Source organism: Scyliorhinus canicula, chromosome 19 (genome assembly GCF_902713615.1).
Source record: "Scyliorhinus canicula chromosome 19, sScyCan1.1, whole genome shotgun sequence".
NCBI lineage: Eukaryota > Metazoa > Chordata > Chondrichthyes > Carcharhiniformes > Scyliorhinidae > Scyliorhinus > Scyliorhinus canicula.
In genome coordinates, this window is record NC_052164.1 from 52,964,129 (window position 1) to 52,978,751 (window position 14,623).

The window sequence follows — 14,623 nt, forward strand, 5'->3', positions numbered from 1 at the left end:
TTATCATTGGTGTTGCCTGAATTGACTTGCTGAGGATTGCTTGCCGCTTCTGTTGTTTCCTCGCATTTTTCAATAATTCCAACTAAAAATTTATTTTTGAGTGAATAATTGTTATTGTTGATGAAAAGTTCTCTTTGGTTTCTTTTTCTGTTGAATCTACACTCGGAACATTGATGTTCCTGTATTTTTATTGAGCAGGTTGAAAAAGGAGAGAAGATGTACGCTGCAAATTAAGTTTGCCACACAAGAGCATTGTTTTCCCAGTGCTGGACATTTCCTCTTTAAATGGGCGCTTCCACATCTATAACACATCATGACTCAACGTCTTGACGCATGAGAAACTTCCGCGCATGCGCAGACCGGTTCTTTCCATCTCACATTTTCTCATGAAGTGCGCATGTGCAGGGTTCGAGTGTGTGCACGCAAGATGGCTGCCATCCGAAACGTGCTTCTTCATTATTGCAACACCATTTTTACACACTCAACCTCATGGTGGATTTTCCCGCCTTTTTCACGGGTATAATATTCATTAAATTGATTCTTGCTCTGCTTATGTGCTAGGCATTTTTCAATCGCTAATTGTAATGATAAGTCTAGTTGCCTCAAAAGTCTTTCTCTTAGACGTTCATCTTTTATGACATATACCATTTGATCACAAATTAACGAGTCATGCAGTGCTGCAAAGTTGCAAGATTGGGCGAGACGTTTTAAGTCTGTCACAAAGCTAGTAAATCATTCCCCTGTTTTCTGCAATCTTTTGTTGAAAATGAAACGTTCAAATGTTTAATTTGTTTGTACCTTGCAGTGGTCATCAAATTTACTTAATTTTACTTCAAATTTAGCTTTGTCCTGACCAGCAGAATATCGAAAGGAATTACATATTTTGATTGCTTTCTGTCCAGCCACTGATAGAAGCAACACAATTTTTCTAGCATCAGTTGTGGTAATTAAATCAGTAGCTTCCAAATATATCTGAAATTGTTGTTTAAGCACCTTTCAATTAGAGTTCAAATTACCATTAGTCTTGAGGTGACGTGGTCCACCGAGGTGGTTTTCTTCAAAGGATCGGTTTGCTGCAACACTTCACCAGTTGAATAGCTGATATTAATTTCTTCATTTTCTGATCTTTCTTAATCTATCTAGCTAATTTTTTCAAAGCCAAAACCTGGTACCATGTTATATTACGTGATTGTTATATGTTGTTACTTTTTTGCTTACTTCCAGAATGGTCTATTGGTTGTAGTTCAACAAAACCATCAGTCTTCAAATTAAGGAAATAACACTTATTGAATAACAAACATAAATATCTATAAGTAGGGCAGCACGGTGGCCTAGTGGTTAGCACAACCGCCTCATGGCGCTGAGGTCCCAGGTTCGATCCCGGCTCTGGGTCACTGTCCGTGTGGAGTTTGCACGTTCTCCCCGTGTCTGCGTGGGTTTCGCCCCCACAACCCAAAAATGTGCAGAGTAGGTGGATTGGCCACGCTAAATTGCCCCTTAATTGGAAAAAATAATTGGCTAATCTAAATTTTTTTTTAAAAATCTATAAGTTTGTTAACTCTTCTACAACTATAACCAATGATTAAGTAAATGAGAAGAAGTCTCAATAATGTTTAACTACACGTGCCAACTAAGCTACATCTCTCTAACACTCTGCTCTCTAGTCACTCCTGATACGAAGAGGCTGGAATATCCTCTGAATACAGTTTTTAATACCTGGATCTGGTGCTGCCATCTAGTGGTTGTCTAGCACTATAATACAGTTGTTAATCCTTTACATCTGCGTGGATCTCACACTCACGACTCAAAGATGTGCAGGGTAGGTGGATTGGCCATGCTAAATTGCTCCTTAAGTGGGAAAAAAAAATTAAAGAAAAAGAAAGATGATTATTCCAATACTCACCTGCACAACTTTTTATCAACCAGCCTCCATAAACCCGAGATCATGTAAATTACCACCAGCACTATCCCAACTCCCAACAGCCCTGTTCTGCAGCGATTTCCAATCCACCAACGCCTCAATTTTAACACGCTTGCTGCCATGTTTAAATCAATCAATGTCCTTGTGTTATCCTATCCCTGAAACCTCCTCTAGCCTTCCCATGAGAATTCTGAGTTCTTGCATTTGTGACCTTTTGATGCTTTCCTGATCCACACCATGGATGATGATTTGGGGCTATCCCTCTGATATAGGGGCTGTTTAGCACAGAGCTAAATCGCTGGCTTTGAAAGCAGACCAAGGCAGGCCAGCAGCACGGTTCGTTTCCCGTAACAGCCTCCCCGAACAGGCACCAGAATGTGGCGACTAGGGGCTTTTCACAGTAACTTCATTGAAGCCAACTCGTGACAATAAGCGATTTTCATTTCATTTTTCATTCAATCAGCAGACAAGGCTGTAAGCCAGTGGTGGACCTCCGATTGCCCATCTGGGTTCTGAGTGCAGCTCACACGCAAGGTTTCCACATTCTGCTGATTTCTGTCCACTTAGTTTTTTTCCGACCGGCATTCACTATGACACACATGTGAAGTGAAGTGTGTTCTGATTGTTCACAACATTTACTGTGGCAGCCGTATGTTCCCTCTGTGACCAATGTGTAAATATTTCCTCTGTTTTACAATTTCAAGTTGGTAATAGTTCTGTTAATATGTAAATGATGAAGAATTTTCTTTAACTCGTTATGAAACATTTGACGTGTATTAATTGTATTTAACCTTATTCATGGCATCATATTTAGTAAACAAGCCCAATTTCAATCTTGCGGCCCACACAGAGCTGAGGTTGCCCATCACTGCTGTGGAATTGCCTCCTGAAACCTCTTTGGTTCGCTGCCTTTCCCTCCGTTATTATTCTCCTTAAAACCTACTTCGAACACCAAACATTTGGTCAACTGGCCAAGTGACTCTGTGAACTTGTAGCAGATAACTGTGAAGAATTTTGAAAAAGCTTACACTATCAGAAAGAGGCCATCTAATTATAGATAGAATTTACAGTGCAGAAAGAGGCCATTTGGCCCATTGAGGGCCGCAGCAGCTCTTGGAAAGAGCACCCTACTCAACCGCACACCTCCACCCCATACCCATAACCCAGTAACCCCACCCAACACTAAGGGCAATTTTGGACACTAAGGGTAATTTAGCATGGCCAATCCACCTAACCTGCACATCTTTGGACTGTGGGAGGAAACCGGAGCACCCGAAGGAAACCCACGCAGGCACGGGGAGAACGTGCAGACTCCACACAGGCAGTGACCCAAGCCGGGAATTGAACCTAGGACCCTGGAGCTGTGAAGCAATTGTGCTAATCACTATGCTATCGTGCCTAACTGCAAGGCATTGTTGTTGTATATAGCGTTTCAGTACTGCCCTTCGTGTGTTTATGTTTGGATTCTTCAGCATGATTATACCCAAAATCTAGAGCCACGGCAGTGTGACTTAAAATGGGATACATGTGACTCGCAGTGAGATACAATGTAACTTACAATGAGAAACAGTGTGACTCGCATTGAGATAGTGTGACTCGCAGAGAGATACAGTGTGATTTACAATGGGATACAGTGTAACTTGCAGAGAGATACAGAGTGACTCACAGATACTGTGTGACTCATAGTGAGATACAGTGTGGCTCGTAGCGAGATACAGTGTGACTCGCAGTGAGGTATAGTATGACTTAAAATGGGATACAGTGTGACTCGCAATGGGATACAATGTAACTTTTAGTGAGAAACAATGGGCAGAATTCTCTGACACCCCGCCGGGTTGGAGAATTGGCGCGGTGCCGCGCGAATCACGCCCCAACGCAATTCTCCGCAGTGCAGTACGCCGATTCTCCGGGCCGGATGGGCTGAGCAGCCGTCAACAAAAAGCCGAGTCCCGCCGGCGCCGTTCTAACCTGCTGTGGGCCGGCGGGGCCTCGGCGTTGAAGGGTCCGGGTGCGGCCTGTGGTGGGGGGATTGACCCCGGGTGGGGGGGAGGGTGCGGGGGGGCACCGTAGTGGCCTGGCCCACGATTGGGGCCCACAGATTGGCGGGCCGGCCTCTCTGCCCCCCCGGCCTCCTTTCCTCCGCGCTGGCTCCTGTTGCCCTGTGCCATTTGGTGTTGGGGCCGCGGCGGGTAAGAAGGTCACTGTGCATGCGCTAGTTGACGCTGGCCCAACTGCGCATGCGCGGACCTTGCCGCGCCGGGTTCAGGCCGGGATTGGCAGCTGGGGCGGTGGAGGCCACTCCAGCACCGTTCTAGCCCCCTGTGGGCTGCAGAATGGGGTCCCCGAACGAACGCAGACGCCGCAGTAAAACACTCCCATTTTTACTCCGGCGTCGGCACTTGGCCACCCATTTGAAGAATCACGCCCAATGTATTTTGCATTCAGATGCAGTGTGACTAACAGTGAGATACAATGTGACTCTTAGTGGGATAGAGTGTGACTCACAGAAAGATGCAGGGTGACTCGCGTCGAGGTACAGCGTGACTCACAGTGAGATACAGTATAATTCACAGTGAAATACAGTGTGATTTGCAGTGAGATACAGTGTGACTCGTAGTGAGATAGTGTGACTTATAATTAGATGCAGTGTGGTTTATAGTGAGGTACAATGCAACTTGCAGTGAGATACAACATAACTTATAATAAGGTATTCTGTAGTACCAAGGACCTGGGAAGAACAGTCCTAGAGTAACTGACATTATTTGATTTTAAGTATCTTTCAAAAGGCTTAGTTTAAAGAGGTAAGTTGTGGCATGAGAGCTCAAAGCTGTGGTATGCTCTTCCTGCTCTACGTGGGAAGCTGGAAATGTTTCCAGTGCCCGGGACCAGCATGTGCACAGAAAGTGTCTCCAGCTTCAGCTCCTGGAAGCTGGCTTCAGAGCTGGAGCAGCAGCTGGTCACACTGTGGAGCATAGGCAAAGCAGAGAATATCATGGGAAGCACGTATAATAATAATAATCACTTATTGTCACAAGTAAGCTTCAATGAAGTTACTGTGAAAATGCCCTAGTCACCACATTCTGGTGCCTGTTTTGGGAGGCTGGTGCGGGAATTGAACCCGCTCTGCAATACAAACCAGCTATTTAGCCCACTGTGCTAAACTAGCTGCTAATAGAGAGGTGGTTACACCTTAAGCTGAGACTCCACCAGAAAGAACGGAATGGGTGACCACCAGACAGAATCTCCTGTGCCCATTCCTCTGCAAAACAGATATGCTGCTTTGGATATAGTTGGGGAGAATGGCATCTCAGGGGAAAGCAGCAACAGCCAAATTAATTGCATCATGTTTGACTCCACTGCACAGGGAGCAGTACCAAGTGTGAAAATGCAAGAGTTATAGGGCAGCATGGTAGCATTGTGGATAGCACAATTGCTTCACAGCTCCAGGGTCCCAGGTTCGATTCCGGCTTGGGTTACTGTCTGTGCGGAGTCTGCGCATCCTCCCCGTGTGTGCGTGGGTTTCCTCCGGGTGCTCCGGTTTCCTCCCACAGTCCAAAGGTGTGCAGGTTAGGTGGATTGGCCATGATAAATTGCCCTTAATGTCCAAAATTGCCCTTAGTGTTGGGTGGGTTTATTGGGGTATGGGGATAGGGTGGAGGTGTTGACCTTGGGTAGGGTGCTCTTTCCAAGAGCTGGTGCAGACTCGATGGGCTGAATGGCCTCCTTCTGCACTGTAAATTCTATGATACAGATTCTATGATAGGGGATTCAATTGTAAGGGAAATAGATGGGCGCTTCTGTGGTTGTCAACAAGATTCCAGTTTGGCATGTTGCCTCTCTGGTGCTGGAGTTAATGATGTCCCAGAGTAGTTACAGGACATTCTAGAGCGGGAGGATGAACAACCAGTGGTCATGGAACACATTGATACAAAAAACATTGGTGAAAAAAGGGATGCGGTCATGAAAGCAGAACATTGTAAAGAACCTCTTTTAAATCCTTGTCTGATCCTGATTTCATTTTAATGCCTGTACTGCTGGCTGTTTTTAAAACTACAGACTTTTGGTTTTGAACTGAACCCCCCCCCCCCCCCCCCCCTCCACAGTGGGTACAGTGTGCCTCACTGTGGGTACAGTGTGACACACAGTGTGTACAGTGTGACTCACCAAGGGGTACAGTGTGACACACAGTGGGGTACATTGTGACACACAGTGGGTACAGTGTGACACACAGTGTGACACACAGTGGGTACAGTGTGGCTCACAGTGGAGTACAGTGTGACACACTGTGGGGTACAGTGTGACACACTGTGTGTACAGTGTGACTCACGGTGGGTACAGTGTGATGCACTGTGGGGTACAGTGTGACACACAGTGGGTACAGTGTGACTCACAGTGGGTACAGTGTGACTCACAGTGGGTACAGTGTGACACACAGTGGGTACAGTGTGACTCACAGTGGGTACAGTGTGACACACAGTGGGTACAGTGTGACACACAGTGGGGTACAGTGTGACACACTGTGTGTACAATGTGACTCACGGTGGGTACAGTGTGATGCACTGTGGGGTACAGTGTGACACACAGTGGGTACAGTGTGACTCACAGTGGGTACAGTGTGACTCACAGTGGGTACAGTGTGACACACAGTGGGTACAGTGTGACTCACAGTGGGTACAGTGTGACACACAGTGGGTACAGTGTGACACACAGTGGGGTACAGTGTGACACACTGTGTGTACAGTGTGACTCACGGTGGGTACAGTGTGATGCACTGTGGGGTACAGTGTGACTCACAGTGGGTACAGTGTGACTCACAGTGGGTACAGTGTGACACACAGTGGAGTACAGTGTGACACACTGTGGGGATCAGTGTGACGCACAGTGGATACAGTGTGACACACAGTGGAGTACAGTGTGACTCACGGTGGGTACAGTGTGACACACAGTGGGGTACAGTGTGACACACAGTGGGTACAGTGTGACTCACTGTGGGTACAGTGTGACACACAGTGGGTACAGTGTGACTCACAGTGGGTACAGTGTGACACACAGTGGGGTACAGTGTGACACACAGTGGGTACAGTGTGCCTCACTGTGGGTACAGTGTGACTCACAGTGGGTACAGTGTGACTCACAGTGGGTACAGTGTGACACACAGTGTGTACAGTGTGACACACAGTGGGTACAGTGTGACACACTGTGGGGTACAGTGTGACTCACGGTGGGTACAGTGTGACACACTGTGGGGTACAGTGTGACTCACGGTGGGTACAGTGTGACTCACAGTGGGGTACAGTGTGACTCACAGTGGGTACAGTGTGACTCACAGTGGGTACAGTGTGACTCACGGTGGGTACAGTGTGACACACTGTGGGGTACAGTGTGACTCATGGTGGGTACAGTGTGACTCACAGTGGGTACAGTGTGATGCACTGTGGGGTACAGTGTGACTCACAGTGGGTACAGTGTGACACACAGTGGGTACAGTGTGACTCACAGTGGGTACAGTGTGACACACAGTGGGTACAGTGTGACACACAGTGGGGTACAGTGTGACACACAGTGTGTACAATGTGACTCACGGTGGGTACAGTGTGATGCACTGTGGGGTACAGTGTGACACACAGTGGGTACAGTGTGACTCACAGTGGGTACAGTGTGACTCACAGTGGGTACAGTGTGACACACAGTGGGTACAGTGTGACTCACAGTGGGTACAGTGTGACACACAGTGGGTACAGTGTGACACACAGTGGGGTACAGTGTGACACACTGTGTGTACAGTGTGACTCACGGTGGGTACAGTGTGATGCACTGTGGGGTACAGTGTGACTCACAGTGGGTACAGTGTGACTCACAGTGGGTACAGTGTGACACACAGTGGAGTACAGTGTGACACACTGTGGGGTACAGTGTGACGCACAGTGGATACAGTGTGACACACAGTGGAGTACAGTGTGACTCACGGTGGGTACAGTGTGACACACAGTGGGGTACAGTGTGACACACAGTGGGTACAGTGTGACTCACTGTGGGTACAGTGTGACACACAGTGGGTACAGTGTGACTCACAGTGGGTACAGTGTGACACACAGTGGGGTACAGTGTGACACACAGTGGGTACAGTGTGCCTCACTGTGGGTACAGTGTGACTCACAGTGGGTACAGTGTGACTCACAGTGGGTACAGTGTGACACACAGTGTGTACAGTGTGACACACAGTGGGTACAGTGTGACACACTGTGGGGTACAGTGTGACTCACGGTGGGTACAGTGTGACACACTGTGGGGTACAGTGTGACTCACGGTGGGTACAGTATGACTCACAGTGGGGTACAGTGTGACTCACAGTGGGTACAGTGTGACTCACAGTGGGTACAGTGTGACTCACGGTGGGTACAGTGTGACACACTGTGGGGTACAGTGTGACTCATGGTGGGTACAGTGTGACTCACAGTGGGTACAGTGTGACTCACAGTGGGTACAGTGTGACTCACAGTAGGATACAGTGTGACTCACAGTGGGTACAGTGTGACACACAGTGGGTACAGTGTGACACACTGTGGGGTACAGTGTGACACACTGTGTGTACAGTGTGACTCACGGTGGGTACAGTGTGATGCACTGTGGGGTACAGTGTGACTCACAGTGGGTACAGTGTGACTCACAGTGGGTACAGTGTGACACACAGTGGAGTACAGTGTGACACACTGTGGGGTACAGTGTGACGCACAGTGGATACAGTGTGACACACAGTGGAGTACAGTGTGACTCACGGTGGGTACAGTGTGACACACAGTGGGGTACAGTGTGACACACAGTGGGTACAGTGTGACTCACTGTGGGTACAGTGTGACACACAGTGGGTACAGTGTGACTCACAGTGGGTACAGTGTGACACACAGTGGGGTACAGTGTGACACACAGTGGGTACAGTGTGCCTCACTGTGGGTACAGTGTGACTCACAGTGGGTACAGTGTGACTCACAGTGGGTACAGTGTGACACACAGTGTGTACAGTGTGACACACAGTGGGTACAGTGTGACACACTGTGGGGTACAGTGTGACTCACGGTGGGTACAGTGTGACACACTGTGGGGTACAGTGTGACTCACGGTGGGTACAGTGTGACTCACAGTGGGGTACAGTGTGACTCACAGTGGGTACAGTGTGACTCACAGTGGGTACAGTGTGACTCACGGTGGGTACAGTGTGACACACTGTGGGGTACAGTGTGACTCATGGTGGGTACAGTGTGACTCACAGTGGGTACAGTGTGACTCACAGTGGGTACAGTGTGACTCACAGTAGGATACAGTGTGACACACAGTGGGGTACAGTGTGACACACTGTGGGGTACAGTGTGACACACTGTGGGGTACAGTGTGACTCACGGTGGGTACAGTGTGACACACTGTGGGGTACAGTGTGACTCACGGTGGGTACAGGGTGACACACAGTGGGGTACAGTGTGACACACTGTGGGTACAGTGTGACACACAGTGTGTACAGTGTGACTCACAGTGGGTACAGTGTGACGCACTGTGGGGTACAGTGTGACTCACATTGGGTACAGTGTGACTCACAGTGGGTACAGTGTGACACACAGTGGGTACTGTGTGACTCACAGTGGGTACAGTGTGACTCACATTGGTAATTTCACCTTCTGCCTGAGAGTGATATACTCCGCAAACCAGATGATCTAATTAAAGAGAAAGGCATCTGCTGTTGGGAAACGAGTTATTAAATGTTCCTTTCATGTAACGACTGGATTTAGCAGAAAGATTAGAGACAGCCAGAAAAATAGAGACAGATTAAATAAAGCCTCACAGCTTCAACTTTGAACTGATCACTAAGGGAAGATTTACACTGACTAGACACCTCATGTATCTCTGACTGTAAAGTTCCTGAGGATCTATGTTACACCCAGTTACTTTTTACATTTTCACCCTGGATCAATAAGGAAATTGTAACCAGAATCCAAGTTTGAAAGATTTTCTATGTTTATCTTACTTTCTGGACAGTTTTTGTTGGATATTATCAGATTGAACAGACTTTTGTCCCTCTTGACTGGAACACAACATCACTGGTTCTGACAACTTACAATGCTACTCATTCACTGACAATGAGTAGTTCTCGATCCACCCCACCAGCTACCCAAGGTAATACATTGGGGATGTAGCTTCGAATCCCACCATGATAGGTGGTGAAATTTGAATTCAATCATGGTAGCACAGCGGTTAGCACTGCTGCCTCACAGCGGCAGGAACCCGGATTCAATTCCGGCCTTGGGTGACTGTGTGGATTTTGCACTTTCTCCCCGTGTCTGTGTGGCTTTCCTCCAGCTGCTCCGGTTTCCTCCCACTGTCCAAAGATGTGCGGATTAGATGGATTGGCCATGCTAAATTGCCCCTTAGTGTCCAAATGGTTCGGTGGGGTTACTGGTTACAGGGATAGGGTCGGGGAATGGGCCTAGGAAGAGTACTCTTTCCAAGAGTCGGTGCAGTATTGATGGGCCGAATGGCTTCCTTCTGCACTGTCTATGATTCTGTGATCTTTAATACTGATAAAGCCATTTCTGAACTGTCTGCACTGTGGCATTAAGGCTCCTGCGGATGTAGACAAATTCTTTATAAAGCTGTAATTCTGAAAATAAAGCTAAGCCTAGGTTTGGGTAAAATAAAAATACACTGCACTTACAGGGACATCTCGGAGGGATTTCAATTTTCAGTGATATAGGAGTTTGACCTGGATCGTATTCCAGGGTGGGTAAGGTGGGGGAGTAGAGAGTTACAACCGGGTGTGAGGTGTGAGAGGCTGTCGACATACCAAGCTTGTACAACAAATAAAAACAGTCCCCACCCTTTTCCTCACCATTCTGCTCATTTCCCATTGTTGCTCCGCATTTCCCCATGCCATATCCCACCGGCCTATCATAATATGGGCATTTCGCCCTGGGAGTGTTTAAATCTGTAGCCCGGTTTCAATGTCTCCAGATTCAGTCGGGTATCCTTAGTAACCTTCAGTAACCTTAATTCACACACCAATTCCTCCAGGTCACAGACAAGCGATCTGCTCTGTCTGTGCAAGGGATCGGTTGAATTACGCTTCACACTTAGACTCAAAGACAGAACCTCAGTAATCATCAGCTCCAAACAAATAATCAAGGCAAACTTGATTTTCTCCAACCAGAGAAAGTTAGCTATGTCCGATAGCCAGGTCTCCGACTTCGGGGGCTTTGAATCCCTCCATGCTAATAGTATCCATCTCCGGGCTACCAGGGAAGCAAAGGCCAGAACGTCTGCCTCTTTCTCCTCCTGGATTCCCGGGTCTTCTGACACCCCGAAAATCGCCAGCTCTGGACTCAGCGCCACCCTTGTCTTTCACACCACGGACATGATGTCCGCAAACCCCTGCCAAAATCCCCTCAGCTGTCATGTGAGCCCGGTGAACAACCTTAAATTGTATCAGGCCAAGCCTGGCACATGTTGCGGATGTGTTGACTCTACTCAACGTGTCTGCCCACAGACCACCCTCTATCTCACCACCCAGCTCCTCCTCCCACTTGCGTTCAGCTCCTCGGTTTGCGTCTCCTCTGACCCCATAAGCTCCTTATAAATGTCGAGACGCTCCCTTCTCCTACCCACTCTCTGGAAACTACCCTGTCCTGAATCCCCCGTAGCAGTAGGAGTGGGAAGGTTATCACCTGTTTATGAAGGAAGTCCCGCACCTGCAGATACCTGAATTTGTTTCCCCTCGCCAACCCAAACTTTTCCTCCAACGCCCTCATACTCGGAAAACTCCCCTCTATGAACATATCCCCCATCCTCTCAATCCCTGCTGTCTGCCATAACCGGAACCCCCCATCCACACTCACTGGGGAAAACCGGTGATTATCACAGATTGGAGCCCAGACCGATGCTCCCACTGCTCCCACATGCCGCCTCCACTGGCCCCAAAATCTCAGGGCCACCACCACCACTGGACTGGTGGAGTACCGTGCTGGCGGGAACGGCAGAGGCGCAGTTACCAACGCCCCCAGACTGGTGCCCTTACACTGGTGCCGCCTCCATACGCACCCATGGTGACCCCTCCCCCACCACCCACTTCCTGATCATGGCTACATTAGACGCCCAGTAATAGTTGCTAAAATTTGGAAGCACCAGCCCGCCCTCTCCCCGACTCCGCTCGAGCATTACCTTCCTTACTAGCGGGTCTTTCCCGCCCAGACAAAGCCCGTGATCACTCTGTTGACCCGCTTAAAAAAGGACCACAGAATAAAGATGGGGAGACACTGAAATACAAATAGGAATCTCGGGCCCCACCCTAATTGCTGAGAGGCAGTTATCTGTCAGTCACCTGAGGCCTGTTTAGTGGCACAAAGGTGCACATTGTATTCTTCTCTTTGAAGCTTAAGTAGTGTGAGTCACCCTGGTTAGCTGAGGTCTGTATAAAAGACAGACAGAAAGCGCACTCAGTAAGATTTGCGCAAGTTGAGGAGACACAGCCAGAGTGAGGCACATCCAGAGTGGGAATTTGTAACTTGGTAATTTGGTGCAGTGAGGTAATTCGGTGCAGAGTGGAATAAGGTGCTGTTTCCCTACTGTTTTGTTCTCTCTCTTTCTTCTGGCCTGTAACTTTTAATCTGCAGGGAGAGATCCAGAGAGCATCTGAGAACCTGGAAATGTAAGTGATTTTTATTTATTTTTATTACTTTTTCAAATTGTGTGGAGGGGGGGAAACTGAAGTGACATCACAGTAAAGCTGTGACCTGATTGGCTGGTTGGGAAGCTACACTAAATTTAAAAATTAAGCATTGTTAAACTAATTAAACATAATTACTTATTACTTAATTATAATTTAGTGGGTTATCTAAACAAGAGATTGGAGAGTACTGTATTCAGCTTTCACATTTATAGTAGAAATCTAGTGCTAGGAACCATATAGTTAACAGTAACTTTTTTTTTAACTTTTAAATTTAATTTACTAATTAATTGACGCAATGTCAATTGGAGGGGTGCAGTGCTCTGACTGTGAGATGTGGCAGGTCTGGAGGGTTCCAGCATCCCGGATGGCTTCATCTGCAGAAAGTGCACCCAAATGGAGCTCCTCACAGACCGCATTGTTCGGTTGGAGCAGCAGTTGGATGCACGTAGGAGCATGCAGGTGGCGGAAAGCGTCATAGATAGCAGTTATATAAATGTGGTCACACCCAAGGTGCAGGCAGAGAAATTGTTGACCATCAGAAAGGGCAGGCAGTCAGTGCAGGAATCCCCTGTGGTTGTCCCCCTCTCGAACAGGTATACCCCTTTGGATACTGTCGGGGGGGATAGCCTATCAGGGGAAAACAGCAGCAGCCAGAGCAGAGGCACCACGGCTGGCTCTGATGTTCAGAAGGGAGGGTCAAAGCGCAGAAGAGCAATAGTCATAGGGGACTCTATAGTCAGGGGCACAGATAGGCGCTCCAGGATGGTGTGTTGCCTCCCTGGTGCCAGGGTCCAGGATGTCTCCGAAAGGGTACCAGGCATCCTGAAGGGGAAGGGCAAACAGGCACAGGTCGTTGTACATATTGGTACTAACGACATAGGCAGGAAGGGGCATGAGGTCCTGCAGCAGGAGTTCAGGGAGCTAGGCAGAAAGTTAAAAGTTGTAATCTCAGGATTACTCCCTGTACCACGTGCCAGTGAGGCTAGAAATAGGAAGATAGAGCAGCTAAACACGTGGCTAAACAGCTGGTGTAGGAGGGAGGGTTTCCGTTATCTGGACCACTGGGAACTCTTCTGGGGCAGGTGTGACCTGTATAAGAAGGACGGGTTGCATCTAAACTGGAGAGGCATAAATATCCTGGCCGCGAGGTTTGCTAGTGTCACACAGGAGGGTTTAAACTAGTATGGCGGGGGGGGGGGGGGGGGGGGGGGGGGGGGGGGGGGGGGGGGGGGGGGGGGACCGGAGCAATAGGTCAGAAGGTGAAAGCATTGAGGGAGAACTCAGGAATAGGGCCAGTATGGCTCTGAGGAAGAGCAGACAGAGTGATGTTGCTGAACACAGCGGGTCTGGTGGCCTGAAATGTATATGTTTTAATGCAAGAAGTATAACGGGTAAGGCAGATGAACTTAGTGCTTGGATTAGTACTTGGAAATATGATGTTGTTGTCATTACAGAGACCTGGTTGAGGGAAGGACAGGATTGGCAGCTAAACATTCCAGGATTTAGATGTTTCAGGCGGGATAGAGGGGGATGTAAAAGGGGTGGAGGAGTTGCGCTACTGGTTAGGGAGAATATCACAGTTGTACTACGAGACGACACCTCAGAGGGCAGCGAGGCTATATGGGTAGAGATCAGGAATAAGAAGGTTGCAGTCACAATGTTGGGGGTTTACTATAGGCCTCCCAACAGCCAGCGGGAGATAGAGGAGCAGATAGGTAGAAAATCTTGGGAAAAAGTAAACACAACAGGGTCGTTGTGATGGGAGTCTTTAACTTTCCCAATATTGACTGGGACTCACTTAGTGCTAGGGACTTGGATAGGGCAGAGTTTCTAAGGAGCATCCAGGAGGGCTTCTTAAAACAATATGTAGACAGTCCAACTAGGGAAGGGACTGTACTGGACCTGGTATTGGGGAATGAGCCCAGCCAGGCGGTAGAAGTTTCAGTAGGGGAGCATTTTGGGAACAGTGACCACAATTCAGTAAGTTTTAAAGT